The 18,581-nt window shown below is 42.3% G+C and overlaps 1 protein-coding gene across 3 annotated transcripts in view; it reads left to right on the top strand.

Annotated features, from left to right (window-relative positions):
• FRMD5 (FERM domain containing 5) overlaps positions 1-18,581 on the top strand; it is a 314,910-nt gene that overhangs the window by 227,966 nt on the left and 68,363 nt on the right. The gene's annotated exons all lie outside the window — the stretch shown is intronic.

Below are 18,581 nucleotides of genomic sequence, written 5' to 3'. Positions count from 1 at the left end.
TGGAAAGTCTTATGGATTTGGTTATAGGCCACATACAATCCTCTCAATCCTAGTTATAGTTATGTATTGGCTAAGACATTTGAAATGAGCCCCTTTAAAGAAGACCTTTCAGTGATTTTGAATATACGAGACAATTTGTATTTGTAGATTGCAATCAAAAGATTGCAGTATGTATTTGTAGAAATCCCACTACCGTCGCTGAGGGTCGGACACAACTGAGTGACTTCACTTTCACTTTTCACTTTCATGCATTGGAGAAGGAAATGGCACCCCACTCCAGTGTTCTTGCCTGGAGAATCCCAGGGACAGGGGAACCTGGTGGGCTGCCGTCTATGGGGTCGCACAGAGTCGGACACGACTGAAGCAACTTAGCAGTAGCAGTACTTTATATGGAGAAATGCCACCTAGGGGGAAGGACCATATCTGTCTTGTTCTTTATCTGCATCCTCAGAATCTCATACAGAACCTGGGCACAGTAGATGTGGATCAAATGAATGAATCTGCAAGGCTATCAAATTCCAAATAAAGAATCAAAGCAATTTAAACCTCTTTTTTGGGGTGTCTTTAACAAAGTATATCCTTCCCTCTAAATCTGTATTAAGGCCTCTGGATAAAATTGATCAGTTCTTATTCACCCACAGTCCTGTTGCACCCCTGGTAGCATAAAGTAATGTTACTTTAGGTACCAATTCAGAATAAAAAGACAACTAACAGGATTTGGGATGAAAGCAAAGATTTTTCAGTATTGTTCAGTTATTAACTTTAAAATTCTAAATAGAATTTTTCCTGAGCAATGTAAGAATAAATGATTATGAAGTTATTATGCCCTCAGCAAAGGAAATCTTTTTGCAATTTTAGGAAAAACTTGTTAAACATAGAAATATATTTTTCCCTCAGAGTACAGAAAGAAAAACAGCTTCCTTTAGTCCCTGAAATTACCCTGCATCTTCCATATCCATTCACAGTAGAATAATGTGGATGGATCCAAGGCATTCTGTTAAAACCGCCTTTAGGAAAGCTGTAAGCACTTTATGTATAGTAAATGGATTGTCATCATTCCAGCTTGGAATGAGAAACATACAGAGTAGAATGGGAGTCAGGAGAACAAAAGAAATATATTTCATCTACCAGAGGCTTGAAAAAAATGAAATTCCCAGGAAATTCTTCTGAGAAAGGGGTCAATTGCTTTGCTCCTCACTTTCTCACATCTCGGTAAGAAAAGTGCTCTGCAAGACAGCATACGTCCTCCTCAGTTTTTCAATTAAAGATAGAAAATATTCCATTGTAAGGAATACAACCAATTTTGAGTTCTTCCTTAAAACATCAGCTGGGCCTTAAACGTAAAAGAATCACAATGTGATTTGAAGGATTTGCTGCAAATAATCTGGAATGGGAGACTGCAGATGAGACCAGAATGGTTGTGAGTTTATTATTGATGAAGCTGGGTGATATGCATATAGGAGTTCATTGTACTAGTCTCTCTACTTTTGTATATATTTGAAATTTTCCATTAAAAAACCTAAACATTAATCCTCCAAAATAAAAAAGAATTTTTGAGATTAGCATGGTAAATAGCAGATGGAACATGGAATCAGAAGCCCAATACTTCTTATGCAGGTGTCAGCCCCAAAGTGTATCGATACTAACAGTGTGACCTTGGGTTTGTTACTTCAGGTCTCCAAACCATGGTTTCAACATCTGAAAAACTTACCTAGCTCGTGGGGTGTCATAAGGATAAATGAATGAATATTTCTAAAAATACTATGTAACTTGCAAATTTATCCAAAACTGTAAAGTTAAATAATTCTTAATAGAACTATAAACCCATCCAAAGTTATTTGTGCATTACTTTCCCCAAATTTAGATTTAATTAAACTAGTTCCATCTAGAACCAAGCTCAAGGTTTTCTATATCTAGAGCAGCAGAACAAAACTGAAATCTCTTCTTCTTTCCCTCTGTTTCTATCAGAGATCTGAACTGTTGTTCTGCATGCATTCCTGCTAAGTCGCTTCAGTCGTGTCCGACTCTTTGTGACGCTATGGACCATAGCCCACCAGGCTCCTCTATCAGTGGGATTCTCCAGGCAAGAATAATGGAGTGGGGTGCCACGCCCTCCTTCAAGGGATCTTCCTGACCCAGGGATCCAACCTGCGTCTCTTAAATCGCCTGCATTGGCAAGCAGGTTCTTTACCACTCCCACCCCCTGGGAAGCCCCTGAGTTGTTGTTCTAGTCAACTCCTAACTGATCTTCCTGCTTTCCTTCTGCCCCTCTGCAGTCTTCCTGAGACCTACTGGCAGAAAGGTCCTCCTAGAACACCACTTAGATCATGTGCTTTCCTTGCTCAGAAACATTCCTGGATCCCCACAGGCCCTTAGGATTAAATCCAGTTTACCTAACCACCCTCTCAAAGTTTCCAACATTTGGATTCTAACTTCCCTTTCCAGCTGCCTCACATTGCTCATGTCCTCTTAACCTTCAGCTCCAAGCAACAGGCTTTCTCTGTGGTACTTTTGTTCCTCATTTCTCTTCTTGGAATGCAGTACCCTTTTCCTCACTGTTGGCCCAGATTTTTTTTTCCTTTGGATGCATTAATCTTCTCTTTATTTTCTTTATAATTAAATTTATTTATTTTTAATTGAAGGATAATTGCTTTACAGTATTGGGTTGGTTTCTGCCAAACATCAACATGAATCAGCCATAGGTTTACCTATGTCCCCTCCCTCTTAAACCTCCCTCCCACCTTCCTCCCCATCCCACCCCTGTAGATTGTTGCAGAGCCCTGGTTGAGTTACCTGAATCATACAGCAAACTCCCATTGGCTATCTGTTTTACAAATGGTAATGTATATGTTTCCATGTTACTCTCTCCATACATCCCACCCTCTCCTTCCTCCCCAGCCTACCATGTCTGTAAGTCTGTTCTCTATGTCTGCATCTCCATTGCTGCCCTGCAAATAAGTTCATCAGAACCATCTTTCTATATTCCATATATATGCATTGCTGCTAAGTCACTTCAGTCGTGTCCAACTCTGTGTGACCCCATAGACGGCAGCCCACCAGGCTCCCCCGTCCCTGGGATTCTCCAGGCAAGAACACTGGAGTGGGCTGCCATTTCCTTCTCCAGTATACGCATTAGTATATGATATTTGTTTTTCTTTTTCTGATTTACTTCACTCTGTATAACAGGCTTTAGGTTCATCCACCTCATTAGAGCTGACTTAAATGCATTCCTTTTTATGGTTGAATAATATTCCATTGTATATGTGTACCACAGCTTCTTTATCCATTCATCTGTCAGTGGACACCTAGGTTGCTTCCATGTCCTAGCTGTTATAAATAGTGCTGCAATGAACATTGAGGTATATGTGTCTTTTATTTTGGTGTCCTCAAGGTATATGCCTAGTAGTGGAATTGCTGGGGTTACATGGTGGTTTTAGTCCTAGTTTTTTAAGAAATCTCCATACTGTCTTCCAGATAGATATATCAATTTACATTCCCACCAACAGTGCAAGGGAGTACCCTTTTCTCCACACCCTGTCCAGCATTTATTGTTTGTAGATTTTTTGATGACGGCCATTCTGACGTGATATTTCATTGTAGTTTTGATTTGCATTTCTCTAATAATGAGTGATGTTGAGCATCTTTTCATGTGTTTATTAGCCGTCTATATGTCTTCTTTGGAGAAATGTCTGGTCAAGTCTTTTGTCCATTTTTTTATTGGGTTGTTTGTTTTTCTGGTATTGAGTTGTATGAGCTGCTTGTATATTTTTGAAATTATTCCTTTGTCAGTTGTTTCATTTGCTATTATTTTCTCCCATCTTTTCATCTTGTTTATAGTTTCCTTTGCTGTGCAGAAGCTTTTAAGTTTAATTAGGTCCCTCTTGCTTTTGTTTTTATTTCCATTACTCTAGGAGGTGGGTCATAGGAGATCTTGCTGTGATTTATGTTGTAGACTGTTTTGCCTATGTTTTCCTCCAAGAGTTTTATAGTTTCTGGTCTTACATTTAGGTCTTTAATCCATTTTGAGTTTATGTTTGTATATTCTGCCCAGATTTTATCAATTCCTAAGAGTCAGCCTAAATCCTTCCTCCTCCAGGAAGTCTTCCTAAACCTTTTGAGACCATATGATGTCTCCTTTTTCACAGTCTTAAATATGTTTGCTTTGGCAATTAATTGTGTATTGTTTCATGATATCACTTTCATTGTTACATTAAATAGTTATACCTACTGTTATTTAACTTTCTTCCTAGCCTGTTGAGTTAGATTACAAACTCGTAGAAGGCAAGAATTAAGACTTTTGTGTCTGCGTCAAGACCCTGTGCTTTGCATATAGCAGGTACTTTGATTAACAGTTTTAAATATCACTTGAACTGAAGTAGAACTGTATAGTCCCTGGTGTGGCCAGTAGTTAGCGTATTAATACTGCCCTCATTTGTATTTTTTTGGATCTTAAAAATGACCTCAATTTTAAAAAAATTTTGTGTGCTACCTTATAGAGTAGAGTTGTAGGGGAAAGCTCAGTCTTACATGTTCCACAGATCTAAATTCAAATCCCAACCTAGACACACTAGCTATGTGAAATCCTGGCAACTTACAAGGCCTTTTTATTCCTTATCTTCCTCAGTCATAAAGTGGAAACAATAGCAATACTTGCTTTGCACAGTTGAGCACAGTAGGTGTACAGTGGCTGGCCAATAAAAGACAGATAATCTTAGTGCACATCGTATGGTTTTGATAGATTGTCAAAGTGAAAGATCATGGTTGTATCTAACTCTTGTGGGTTAGGATGCAGCAAATATAGAACAGAGTCAGAAAAAGCCTCCACCCACTTCTCCAAGCCTTGCCTCCATGCTCTCTGTTTGCACTTGTGCATCCTCAGCCCTAAGGATTATGGGCTAAATATAGCTGGAATCCCTAATTGTCAATTTAAAAAGTCTTAGGTCCCCAGACCATTTTTCATCCCATTCTGTAGCAGGTGAGTTCCCTTAGTGCTTATTTGGAGGCACCCCCTCAACCCAAACCATAGCTCAGTTATACCCTCTTTTTTTGCTTGCTCTTTTATTTCATAGCAACCATAATCGTACTTAGTTTTCATGCATTTTTCTACCTGCAGTTATATTAGGTTTGCCAGCTCTCAGTCTGAACCATGGGCTGTAAATCATCGTGTTTTCATTTATTTAGTGATCCAGGGTTGCCTCTTCTAGACAAGACCCGCAGCAACGATATAGACAGTCTTCAGCCATAAAGCACAATATTGTCTATACTTGTGGATATAAAACTAACAGAATACAAGGTCAAAAGAGAATTATCATAATCTGAAATTGGCCACGCTCTCTCCTTTGAGAGCATGCTTCTGGATACGTGCTTGCTTACACATATGAAAAAGCGTCAGTTCGTGGAAAAGGCCAAAATCGAATATGCCATAATTGAAAAACCTTGTTAATATCAGGATTGTTATGGGAATTTTTAAAAACATTTAATACTATATTATTTTCATGCTTGAAAACAAACAAACCAAAAAAAAAAAGTTCTGGAAAAATGGCCATAGACACATTAGTTAATCAAAGAAATGAACAGGGGAAATCGAATCATAAGAGGATCGTGTTATGATATATAAGGACTTTTGATTGTTGAGTCCTACCCATTGTGTGGAGTGCATTTCTGAGATGGATCCCTTGTGGCTAATCTATTTAAAATTGATCTATAACCAGCAAGTGGTCATCTTATTTAATCTGTGGTTATAACAGAAGTTGCATTCACAAATGCTTTTAAAAGGGCAGTTTTAAAAATAGGTTATATTTTTGTCAGATACAAGATTAGTCTTCAATTTGTCCACTTTGGCTACTCAGTCTTGAGTCATAAAAAGGGACTCAAATTCTAAGTTATATTTGTTTTTCTACTGCTCATTATCACTGATCATTTTTTACTCATCTTTTATTGATTGTAAAACAGACCAAAGGAAAACTGTTGGTTTCCATTATATGGACCTCATTTTTTAAGAATAATAATCTTATTGGAGAACTTTAGTGAGTGTGAATAGAAATAACTTGCTCTTTCATTAGTACCAAGCAATGGGTCTTACCAACTAGAACCCATTAAAAGAGAAGAGAAATATTGAACTTAAGTCCATTCACTGTATTTTGCTGGTCTTTTAACAAGCAAAAAGGTCCAGAAAAAAATTTTAGAGGATTGCCAGGAATCTCAACACACAATATTACTATCAGTGAGGTCCCCTTGGAACCCGAAAGGCAGCCATATGTCTATGGATCTAAACACACCCCCAGAATGATGGAGCATTAGTCCTGGTAGGGACTTTGGTCATCGTCTGGTTTAGAGACATAAACTAGTTGGTGTCCTAACCAGAGTTAAGAACCCTTGGGTCTCCTATCCCAGTTCACCCTGCATTCATCCCACTGCTCTATTTGCAAAGCTTTCCGTATCAACAATTAAATAAGTCCATTGCAATTATTTTCAGGCACTTATGGCAGTTTTGCTAACACTACCTCAGTATCAATCGATTTCTTTCGAACTGCCAGAACTGTATTTGGTTTATTTTTAAAGCCAAGCAGTTTTTTAAACCTTAAAATACTTCGTTTTCAAAACCTAAAATGCTCTTTATTTAGTCCATGATGAATATTTGAATAGTGTTAAATTTATCATCCTGGCAGTACTCACATTGTACTTGTCATCAATTGTGACTCATCAAAGAATGTTTTGATGTTGAGTCCTTGGCTAACAGATGGCTCCGTTGAGAGGAACTGAGGTAGTGAGCTATAAGGTCCAAGGAGAGAGACTTCTTACATAATTAGTCACTAGAAGTTGTTTGAATTGGTAAGAAAGCAGTCTTCTGTGATGGTGGGGAGTGGGCTTTGTACTAGGATAAAGGCCTCGTCATGTCCTCTCTGTTCAGAGAATGGATGGAGGGGTCAACGGCAGGGTTGCCGGTATGCCCCGTGTGACTTGGATTAACATGAGTGGCCAGCAGAGAGACGCAAAGTCCAGCCCTGGGGTGTTCTGTGTCTACTGAGCCTGTCATCCTGCAAATCCTTGGTCACAGAGACCACCACGCAGGAAAGAACAGGCCCTCGAGTAACAGTAGTGTCAATAAGAACTCGGTAACAGAGTGTGAACCGACAAAACCTGCTTTTAAAAAGCGTCACGTCAGAGGCAACAGAAACATGCAAAACCTATGCCCTTCTTCCTCTCTCACCTTTTCCTTTTTTTTCTCCTTCCAAGATTACTTTTCCTTACCTTTTTACTTCGGTACATCAATGGTACTCAAGCATGAGCAGCACTCAGCACATTATTCAGCATCTGTGTACCAGCCTGTATTAACATGAGTCTGGCTGATTGAATATCCCTCTAATAGTCTGAATCTAGTGTCTGCACAAGTGAGTCATTCTTTGGAGTGAAGTGGCTTCTTTAATTTATGTAGAAAAAGAGGAACATACATTGTATCATAAATGGAATGACGAAAAATCAGATAAAAATTTCAAATCCTCTTAGACATATTCTAGAAATGATCATATCTATTCTAGAATATTCTAGACTCATCATATTCTAGAATATTTTCTATTCTAGAAATAGCCTTAGTTTCTTCATCTATAAAATAGGATAATAATATATACCCCGTGGAGTTACACAAGAATTAAGCACAGTGTCTCTCGCTCACAGTAAGGATTCAGTAAATCTTTCCTGTGTTTGGAAAGAAAAGTAAACTAAGTAAGTAGGTGGTGATGTCTACTTGCTTGCTAACACAGGAAACACGGGGAAAATGATAAGGAATCAAGGCAGACTGGTAGTGGTATTAATAATCAGTGCGAAGAGGCTATTTTAAAAGGATGTTTGGCAAGAACGTGGCATTCAGCATCAGGTGGTCATGCTGTGACTGTACATCACTGGAGTGTTAGTTCGGTTTGAAGCTACAAGCCTTTAAAGCCCTGAGAGAACTAAATCAAGTTATACAAATGCCTGCATGGCTTCTGGAAGGTCCATAAGGAACAGTGGAGAGAATCAAAGATTTGACATAGAAATCCTGGATGTGAACCTCTGCTCGGCACTTAAGGTGGCCCAGGGGTAATTTGGATTCCTACAATGCAGGAAATGTGGGTTCAGTCCCTAAGTTGGGAAGCTCCTCTGGAGAAGGAAATGGCAACCCACTCCAGTATTCTTGCCTAGGAAATCCCACGGACAGAGGAGGCTGGTGGGCTACAGTCCATGGGGTCACAAAAGAATCAGACATGACTCACCAGCTAAACAACAACAGCAAACTAGAAATTATCACAAATGCTTTAATAGGCAACACACAATCTCACTTAATTTTCATATCTATAAAGATTAAGGATAATTTTAAAAATCTCTGATAATTTCTATAAATATGCACTTTGTAAATTGCAAAGCACTATATGAATCACTTTTTAAGGAGATAATAGGGGAAGATATTTACTCCCCCCCAAAAAAGGCTGTCAAAACTCCTTCCTGATATTACAGGTAAAAGAACAGATAAGGAGTAGATGATGGTAATTCTTGTTTTCATAGAGGGGAGAGTTGAAAGAAATGAATTGATAATAGTATAGTCAGTGTTGAAGATACAAAAGAGAAAAGGCCTAAATATAAAGTTATACAAACAGTGGACAGCGATTAATGAGTTTTGCTTGTACCTCTCCTAAAATTCATAGATTCATAATTTCCAGCCTTTGGGGAAGGAGACAAACACACACAAGTAAAGTGCTATGTAGCATCTTTAACAAATGAAAATGACTTCAAATTCATTTTATTTGATGCTTTGGAAAGTTGCCAAGTTCAGGTTCAGAGACCATAAGATAGGCAATTACATTTGGGAATGTTTTAGTTGACATGTGACCCAGGAATGGCATCATAGATTGAATGGCTTCTTGAGATTCCTTCGTTTGATCTATTTTTCTTAGTTGAGCAGATGTTTCTAAGTAACTGAGATGCTGAAAACTTTGGAGCAGAAAATGTCATCTCACATCATGTGTATTTTAATTGGTTTGATTTCATTTAATTTTTTTTTTTTTACACAAAACAGCTGAATTTAAAAGAACTAAAAATGAGGAGGAAAATTCTGATTTCCCTTCTGATGAGCTCTTTGTACAAGAGCTGATTCAGTCCCTTCAAGTATTAAGGGGAAAAAAATGTGTCTGGATTAAAACATTAAAAATAGAAACAAATTCCAAAACTTAAGTCTCTTGAGTTATTTGACATTTGAAGTAATTTCCCCAAAGTAATTTCCTTTGTAAAGGTTTATAAATTTATGAGAGAAAATACCTTATCCTAGCTAGAGATTATTGTGTCAAATGAGAATAAACAGGGATTAGAGAAAACCAAGCATTAGTTTGGAAATAGATCTGCCCTAAGTGTGATGGGATCATATTCAAATTATTAAGTGAAATAGTGTGTGCTATCCTTTCTTCTTATCTAAAACTTGAATGAGTGTAGCTGTGAGTGACTTTCTGAAGACTTGTTGTTTGCATGTCCCAGCTACTTTTCCTTGTATCTTTGGTTTCTTTGTCAAGAACTTCCCCCCAAAATACATGAACTCCAAATGAACCCCAAGTTATCCATCTGAAATTCTGAAAACATTTGGATTCTCTCATATATCCAAGATCTCAGGAAAACAGTCTTTGAAGCTGCCACCTTATTCTTGGTTATAACCAGAGTAGATACAGCCCATTGGAAAACAAGCAACATATAGAACAGAAAGATAATGTGTTCCTTTACTGGAAACAAATATATTTTCCCCAGAGATTGATTGCTTGCAAAATGTATTAAGAAGTTGTATGCTGAGCAAGACAAACCTCACTTAAGTTTCATGGTTTGCTGATCTACCCACAAAAACAGCCCCTTTTGCAAAGCAGGTTCCTTCAGCAATTTTTCCATATCACTCTATGTACATACATATGTATGTACATACGTACAAAAACAGAAATCAGACTTTCAGCCATTCACTGTAGAAAGCTCATAAGATCAACAGAAAATCCCTCATGATAACTGAATCTCCACTGGCTTTCTCTGCTTGGTCAAATGCTTAGCATTTTTGGTTTGAGATGATAACTTTATTTTAAGCCTGAGAGAGTAGTTGACTTGCCCTTGATCTAATGATACTGAGCAGCTGCCAAAGCCTGTTTTATATCCACGGGAGAAGACTGTCCCCTGAGAGGGGACATATAACCATGCACGTCTCTTTCAAGATGTCTCTTTGGGTACCATGTCAAGAAGTGACTTTCCAAGAGGAGGGAAGGATCTGTGTTTGGCTTTTTTTTATTATGCCTCTGTGCACAAAGGAGAGACCGTGTTAAAAATTTGAGATTTTAAGAAAATTCTTATTACTTAATTTGCATTTACAGTGCACCTAAAGCTTGGGATAAAATTTTGGATTTTTTTTATTTTTAAGCAAAATATACCAAAGACAAATAAGTGGATTCTCATATACAATAAAATGACATTTTTTCCCTCCTAAGTTCCAGAATCAACAGGGACATGATTTGCAGCAGGAGATGCAGGAGGAGGAGACATAGTCTCCTTGCTGCTGCTGCTGCTGCTGCTAAGTCGCTTCAATTGTGTCCGACTCTGTGCGACCCCATAGACGGCAGCCCACCAGGCTCCCCCGTCCCTGGGATTCTCCAGGCAAGAACACTGGAGTGGGGTGCCATTTCCTTCTCCAATGCATGAAACTGAAAAGTGAAAGTAAAGCCGCTCAGTTGTGTCCGACTCACAGCGACCCCATGGACTGCAGCCCACCAGGCTCCTCCGTCCATGGGATTTGCCAGGCAAGAGTACTGGAGTGCGTTGCCATTGTCCCCTTAGCTGATAACAATTATAGCTTCAATTTTCTGGTGATTTCTCATGTAAAATGCTTAGCAAGCTACCTAACACATATAAGATTCTCAATAAATATCTGTTAAATGAATGAGTGCTAGGTGCTATGCTAAGTATTTTATATCATTTGTCACATTTAATTTCACATGAAGATGCATATATATCTTCATGATAAACATAAAAGACACTGAAACTTCATTTAAACAATTTACCCACTGTCACACAGCAACTGAGCATGGCAGCCAGGATTCCACACTAATATGACTCCAAAACCTATACTTAATCACATCTACCTACCTACCTACACGCACGCATACACACACACACACACACACACACACAGTGTCTGAGTTCACTATCTTTTCAGATTGTCATGTTTTAGACTGTCTTATTGCCTTTCCTGTACTCTCCTTGTCAGATTTACTCAACACTATTTTATATGCATTTAATCTCATTTCAAGACATTCCTTAAACCAGACCCTGTTTTACAAGAAACTCCTCCCTTATTCTGGGAATTGTTCTTCCCGTTATTTGTGGAGCATCTTAAATTGTATTATCCCAGAAAGTCTTTGTTGAGTATTTTGTGTTTTCCCTGAGCCTACAACATACTGAACTGTTACTATTAGTCGCTCAGTCGTGTCCGACTCGTTGTGACCCCATGATCTGTAGCCTGCCAGGCCCCTCTGACAATGGGATTTCCCAGGCAAGAATACTGGAGCAGGTTGCCCTTTCCTTCTCCAAGGGATTTTCCAGACCCAGGGATTGAACCCGGGTCTCCTGCATTGCACGCAGATTCTTTACTGTCTGAGCCACCAGGGAAGCCCTACAACATACACAACTCCTTTTTCATTTATGCATTATTTCAATATTTATTATCCCCCCTCTGCATTCACTGACCTCCTGTTTTCATTTATCCAACATACTAAATTTATTGTTTCATAACTAGAAGGAACTTCAGCAATCATCTGATCCTGACTCCTGATCAGTTTGTCCAGCTTTGCTTCACCATGCCCCTGAGACAGGAGGACTCTACATCTGCTTATTTACTGCCATAGAGGTGAGCTCAGTGTGGTTGAGACTACCTGGGAGAATAGCAGGGGAATACTGAGAGAGGTTCCAGTGTAGATGAGATAAAATTAACCCATGTCTCTTGCACAGCATTCACGGAGTACCCACCATGGTCAGGGCATTACTTCCAGGCCTTAGGGTGGGCAAACAGTGAGTGGGACACAGTCCCCCCCCCCCAGGAACATAATTTAATGATTATTCCTTGTGGGGTAATGAGTCTACTGCATGAATGTCTGTCCAAAAAAAAAAAAAATACATGAGTTTAGAGACAAATGTTTTGAGCCTTTAAAGGAAGGAAATATGATTGACATTCGGAAGGAATTTAAAAAGACTTCATGAAGAAAGGTAAATTCATGTTAGGCCTAGCAGGATGGTAGGAACAGTCTTGTTAATGGGACCCTGCTAGACAAGCCTATTTCATCTAGCCAAGGGAAGGCGGATGTGGCCGGTGCCAAGCTCAATAGAAAAGAGGTGCTACAGGAATGCAAAGGAAAATGTCATCGTTGTTGTTCAGATATGGCAAGCCAGGATGAGTCACCTCCCCTTCCCCACACGCATTGTCACCCAACACATATTTTGGGATGGTGTCGGGGTGAGTAAAAAGCAGCACTGTGTACCTTTTGGAATCATTCTTTGGCCTACCCTTTAATATTACTCATCTTACTTTGGCCCCCAGATTCTCACTTCATCCTCTCACTCAGCCTCTGTGTTTGGGATAAGGAATCACATGGGGCAGCTGAATAATTTGGGGTCTGTAAGGCAGCCATTGAGTCACTGTCTCCCACAGCGCTTGGGTAAGCCAGGGGCCATGCCGTTTGCGTTGATGATCTTGCTCATCTGCCTTGGGCTTCAGCCTCCAGCAGACCTCCGTCTCATCAGTGGATGGACGGAGGCGTCTCTGGCCCAGAAGAAGGTCCTGGATCACCGTCCGTGTGGTTCTGTGCCTGTCCCCATGACAGCACGGGAGCAGGAAGGGATAAGAAGTGCACAAGCTGAATAGCCCTCTTCCTGGTGATATTTAATTGAATCTGGGCACTAACCAGGCTTGGCTGAGGAGCTTCCTTCCCATCGCGAGCCGCTCAGCTCTGCCAGATTGCTTCTGTAATGATCATTCCACTGAGGTAGCCCAGAACTTTTCCAGAGAACGAGTCCTTGGGTGAGGATCAAGAAACCTGGGAACTGATTTCAATCATGTCACAAAGTTTAGAAAGTATTAGTTGCTCAGTTGTGTCTGATGGTTTGTGATCCCATGGACTGTAGCCTGCCAGGTTCCTCTGTCCATGGAATTCTCCAGACAAGAATACTAGAGTGGGTAGCCATTCCCTTCTCCATGGGATCTTCCTGGCCCAGGGATCAAACCCAGGTCTCCTGCATTGCAGGCGGATCCTTTACCACCTGAGCCCAAGTCACTTCATTTCTGTCAGTTACATTTTCTTCATTTATAAATTAGGAAGAATGCCCACCTTGCCAGTCACCATGAATTTTTTCATAAGACTGTAAAACCACATAATAGCTGAGAATGCCCTTTGAAAGGTTAAATATGTGCTGAATATTGCTATTACTGGAGTCTTACTGTTAACACACCTAAGTGCAAATAACACACCCATGCAGGTAACAAACGAAAGGCACGATGTGGAAACTTGCTAAGCTGTCTTTCTGTTTACACAGGAGTGTAGATTGTAACTAAGGTGTGAGGTTCTTGTTGTTGTTGGCAAGGAAAGTTGAAGATGAAATGGGAGGGAAATGGGTGTGAAGAGCAGGTGCGTAGGAAGCAAAGAAGGATCTACAAGGCTTATTGAGCAGCGTGGTCTGTGGTGTTAATGAGGGACGTCAGTCATAGAACAAAGTGTCTGCAGTGTAGACCAAAGGAGTAGAGGTTCTCCATTTGTGTTTCCCTGTTGCTCCCTGACCAAGCCTTTTCACTGCTGATCTTTAGGTTGTGGCATAGAAGTGGCACTTGCTTCCTAGGCGTGCTTGCCTCTGCCACCAAGGACTGGGTCTTACTTGGATGGGGGGCAGGGGCGATGCTACCAGAGAGAAGCCCAGAAAGCAGGAGCAAGGACTTTTGTAGGGAGTGGGGGTGCTTTGCTGGGTCTTTGTTTTGGTACAAGAGCTCTCTGTTGTGGCACACGGGTTCTCTAGTTGCACCACAGCACATGGGATCTTAGTCCCCAGGCCAGGGATCGAACCTGTGTCCCCTGCATCGGAAGGCAGATTCTTAACTACTGGTCCACCAAGGAAGGCCCGGAGCAAGGGCTTTTAATGCAGCTGTCCCATCCCTTCTCCCTTACTCTACCTCGGCAGCGTCTGGAGTTGTGCTTCCCTGGGAATGCTCTGAGAATGCTTTAGCAGAAACCGAGACTGGGCTCTGCCTCATGGCCCAAAGCAGAACAGCAGTAGAGAAGAAAGTCATTCCTGAGACCACAGGACAGAGGCTCCGTGGAACTTCTCAGGGTCTAGCCCCTGGCTTCCGGGGTTCCCCAGCAGCGGCAGGCAGAGACCCATCTTCCTGATCTAGGTGACTTCCCAAGACCAGATTTAACGTGCTTCTCAGCGGCCCTTTCTTTCTTCATTCTGCTTTCTGCTGACCTCCAGTTTTCCTCAAGGAGGCAAATAAACTATTTTTCAACTCCATCCACTTCTCCCGCTCACCCCCCTTCCCTGATGGATTGTCCAGGTCCCAGCTGCCTCCAGCAGCCTCCGACTGAGGTGCGCCCTGCCACATGTGTCCCTTTGACCATCCTGATGAAAGAGGACCCAGCTCAGAGGTTGCAGGCTCCCTTTATTTGCATAGAACATTTTCCTGAGGCATTTCAGGAAAGTGCAGTCCTCATTCCTGAAAGCTTTTCTGCAGTGCCGAAGCCTGGGTCACCAGGCGTCCCCTCTGCATGATGGCTGCCCTCCCAGACCATCCAAAATGCTCATTCCCTCCTTGCTGGCCGAGTGATATAGAGTCATTACATAAGTACCACTGTGACACTGGGCGCAATCTCATTAAAAAAAAAAAAACTGTATAAAGAACAGTTGAGTTGTGGTGGAGAATATTCGTTTTATTCCAGTTGACTCTGATCTATGTAATAGAGCATTAGCCTGAGCACGAATGCCGATGTTTCTCTGGCTTCCTGATGAAATGTCTTTGGAATATATATTTAGTGCAGCTCACGTGTATGTGGGGCATGAGAGAGAGTCAGATTTTCCCACCTGGGGAGGAAGTCGCTCGCTGTGCTGAGCAGATTGTTGCTTGATCCTCCTCCTCCCCACAGGGCCGCTCGGCCAGCCGGGACAGGACGACCACGCGGCGGCTCTGAACCACTCTCACGCATAGACGGAGGCCCTGATGGACTTGGGCCTGGACGAGCGTGTCGCCATCACAGGTCAGCCCTCCCTCTAGGCTGGGAGAGAGGCCCGGCCGGGAGAGCGTCCGTCACGAGTTAGTGTTGATTTTCAAAGAGGTATAGTGGGCAGGCTCTTTTTTAGTACAAGAATGTTCTTGGTTGATGGCCTGTGAATTATCCCTACTGCGTACCACTCACCATAACAAACAAGAGCCATTCTAGGACCTCCCTGGTGATCCAGTGGTTAGGAATCCACCTGCTGATGCAGGGGACATGGGTTCGATCCCCAGCCCTGGAAGATCCCACATGCCTCGGGGCAACTAAGCCACAGCAGTGAGAAGCCCAAACACCGAAACTGAACAGCAACCCCCGCTTGCCACAACTAGAGAAAGCCGGTGTGCAGCAACAAAGACCCAACACAGTCCAAAATAATTAAAAAAAAAAAAAAAAGAGCTATTCTACATAGTTTTCTGATATGGCAGCCTAATACTCAAAAGCACTGAGGAGCAACAATATCCAATATATTTGTACCCTCTCCTGTGTGTGACATGCTTTAAGAACTGAGTCGCTTGTGTTTAATTATCTAGGGCCCCAACCATCTAATACCTGAAGTCTGAGAGCACTATGAATTCTTTTACTTTAAATATTTTTCATCACACAAAAAGTCAACCTCATGGAACATTTAGAAATTATGAGAAAAGCTCTCAACTTCAGCATCTTAAAACACTGATATAATTTGCTCTTACTTCCTTCTAGTCTGCTTTCATCTTCGTTCTTGTACATGTAATCAGAATGTTCTATATTGTTAACCTTTTCCCCTGCACAGGTTGCCAGATGGCCCCACTTGAATTTTATCTGGTCACATGCCATGTTTAAAGGAAAGAAACTAAGGTTATTCAGTCTCTGTTTATATGAAGAGCATTATATCGTAGCATGTATATTCCTCTTGTTCAAAATCAGTGTCGCTTGGTCCATAATCAAAGTACCAAAAAGGCAGTTAGGGGAGCATTCTGCTAAGCACCCAGCTCCCCTCTCTGGTTATAAAAATAGCTGAGCAAGGCAGCTGGAGAGAACCATCAAGAATCTGGAGTTGGCTGTCGCTGGCACGGATGCCCCAGCTGTGCCTGTTGGTCAAGATCTCTTCATCATCTCAGGATGCCAGGTTCCAAGCTGAGCTCGCTCTGGGGAGGGTGGGGAGGGTGGGGAGGGTGGGGCGGGTGGGGCGGGTGGGACAACTCAGCTCCATCAGATGAAAATGCTTGGCCTCTGCCTCTGTCATTTAGGAGCTGCAGGTGACTGAGGCTAAGAAGCACAGTCGATGCCTCTCTTACTGTGACCCTGCCAAGAGGGTTGTGTGTGTGTGTGTGTGCGCATGTGTGTGTGTGCGTGCCTGCACACGTCTGTCCCCAGGCATGCCTGAGACAGCTGAGAGAGAGGGCACAGATCCATCACCAGGGACCTGTCGTCAGCATCTGTCCTGGTGTAGTTCAGGCATAGGTGTTCATCTGCACGGATGCATCTTTTAAAGGGTGAAGCCAGTGTCTGTCCCCAGACTAAGAAGACTTGCTGTCCTTTTTCTTGAGAATGGGAGTGGATGTAGGATCTCATTCAAGGAGGATGTGCCCCTCCCTGGTCACATGCTCCTCCTGCCCTCACCCCTCCAGCCTCCCTATCCTGCAGAAGGTTCTGGACCCTGTGTGCTCAAGGAGATCTGAGGGGCTTTCTGCAGGGTCTGCATCAGCTGCTGCTACCTCTGCAGGAAGGGTTGAGACCCCTGAGCGGTGGGGGTGTTGGTCATCAGAACCTGCAGTATAAGATGGCCTCCTAGCCCTCTGTACACCAGAGGGGAAGAAGGAAGCAGTTAGAGACACTGAGGCATCCTCGCGTGGAGCAGCTCATCGTCACAACAGCCAAGACAGGTTCCAAAGCGCCTGGGCCTCCCTGCCAAGCTGTGGTCTCCACGCAGCATGCAGCTGTATTCTATTTTTTCTCATCTTTGTTTTTCTTACAAGTAAGCAGAGCTCCCTGAAGTGCACTCACTTTCCAAACATGTACACGTCAGGATGTGAGCGATCACTTGTCTGTAATGGATCCGTATGTCCAAGCTATTTTCCTTGTGTATCACGCTGTTCAGTTTAGGACTCCTAATGCATGATTCATGTGTGCTTAAACAGTCATTGTCTAATCGGACTGTTTCACCTTTGGGACGCGAGTGAGTATTCAAAACAGACGTACAGAAGATGCCATCAGCATGTGCAGAGTAATCCCGCAACTCCAGCCTTGAACAAGGATTGAACATCCTGAAACTCAAATGATGCCCATCCAGAGCTATGATTTCCACTGAGCTGCAGTGTCTTTTCAGTTTGCAGAACCATTTGTTTAATTCAGTATTTCCTGAACATCTACTGGACAAGGCCCCACGAGTTGTAGAAAGGGGACTGGATGTGGGCCCTACTACAGGGAGCTTACAGTCTAGTGGGACATGGAATATGTTTATGAATAGTTACAGCACTGGGTGGAAGGTTAGAAGGAGGACCTTAAGACCGATTTAAAGAAGGAAAGGCCATTGTGAAGGGGCCTCGCGTGGACCATGAGTGTGTGGATGGGCCTGAGGGGAAGAAGGCAGGGAGTAAGGAGCTTGCAGTTACCGGGAGCAAGCAAGTTACACAGAGCTTGTCAGGAGCCCTGTGGGGGCTGTGTGAGGCCTGAATCACCCACACAAGCATGAGGAGGTGAGCTCACTCTGGGGCCGGCGGCGCCCCCATCTGTGAGCCTCCTGGAGTCCTTGCCCTGCAGGCTTTGCTCCCAGCGCTGCAGCCCTGCGCTGCTTACTGCTGCTCTGGGCCTGTAAGGCTGTGAAGCCGGAGGAGTGTCCCCGAATTCTAGATATTTATTTACAAAAATGTGATTTGAACCTAATGATCTGTAGGCAGATGGCAAATAGGAAGGAAACTAAGGTGGCTGACTCTGAACATTTCAGTCATTTTCATTTCATCTCATTTGCAGCCCGTCCAGGACCTTAGAGGATATGCATGTGACTCATCACAGAGTCCGAACCCTTCAAATGGGTCAATGCCTGAAAAATGGATGAGGACTCTTGCTCTAAGGGATGTTAGTGAAGGGACAGTGTCGGGCCTGTCCTTTGCTGAGAATTCTTAGAACCGCTTGCACATAAATAGAACCTGAAGAAACGGAAACTTGGCTTGAAGATGTCTTATAGGGAGAGAGTATTGGTATGTGTGTGTATTTATGCATACTTCAAAAAAAAATGACACCCTCTTTCTGGAAACTGCTTTAGAAGTTAGGCTCATAATTGCTACATGATTCAACCACCAAATT

Source organism: Bubalus kerabau, chromosome 19, assembly GCF_029407905.1.
Source record: "Bubalus kerabau isolate K-KA32 ecotype Philippines breed swamp buffalo chromosome 19, PCC_UOA_SB_1v2, whole genome shotgun sequence".
In the NCBI taxonomy this organism is placed as follows: Eukaryota; Metazoa; Chordata; class Mammalia; order Artiodactyla; family Bovidae; genus Bubalus; species Bubalus kerabau.
The sequence above is the reverse complement of the archived record's forward strand: the minus strand, read 5'-3'. Positions and strand labels throughout refer to the sequence as shown.